The sequence below is a fragment of the Arachis hypogaea genome, chromosome 1, assembly GCF_003086295.3.
Source record: "Arachis hypogaea cultivar Tifrunner chromosome 1, arahy.Tifrunner.gnm2.J5K5, whole genome shotgun sequence".
Taxonomy (NCBI): Eukaryota; Viridiplantae; Streptophyta; class Magnoliopsida; order Fabales; family Fabaceae; genus Arachis; species Arachis hypogaea.
This window is the reverse complement of record NC_092036.1, coordinates 27882116-27882707: the sequence shown is the minus strand read 5'-3', so window position 1 is coordinate 27882707 and position 592 is coordinate 27882116. Positions and strand designations below refer to the sequence as shown.

General features: G+C 40.7%; 1 non-coding gene across 1 annotated transcript; it reads left to right on the top strand.

The window, feature by feature from the left end:
- Positions 1-265: 265 nt before the first annotated feature.
- LOC112713535 (small nucleolar RNA R71) lies at positions 266-373 on the top strand. The gene has a single exon (XR_003158511.1). It is a non-coding gene; the product is annotated as a small nucleolar RNA R71 (small nucleolar RNA).
- The last annotated feature ends 219 nt before the right edge of the window (positions 374-592 follow it).

The window sequence follows — 592 nt, the reverse complement described above, 5'->3', positions numbered from 1 at the left end:
CTTGTTGAGTCAATATTTTATTCTGAGCCAGTATGGCATTCAGAGTGTCAATCTCAAGAACTCCTTTCTTCTGATTGGTCCCATTGTTCACAGAATTCTTTTCAGAAGTGTACATGAATTGGTTATTTGCAACCATTTCAATCAGCTCTTGAGCTTCTGTAGGCGTCTTCTTCAGATGAAGAGATCCTCCAGCAGAGCTATCCAAAGACATCTTGGATAGTTCAGAGAGACCATCATAGAAAATTCCAATGATGCTCCATTCAGAAAGCATATCAGTGGGACACTTTCTGATTAATTGTTTGTATCTTTCCCAAGCTTCATAGAGGGATTCTCCTTCCTTCTGTCTGAAGGTTTGGACTTCCACTCTAAGCTTATTCAATTTTTGAGGTGGAAAGAACTTTGCCAAGAAGGCATTGACTAGCTTTTCCCAAGAGTTCAGGCTTTCTTTAGGTTGTGAGTCCAACCATATTCTAGCTCTGTCTCTTACAGCAAAAGGGAATAGCATAAGTCTGTAGACCTCAGGGTCAACCCCATTAGTCTTGACAGTGCCACAGATTTGCAAGAACTCAGCTAAAAACTGATGAGGATCTTC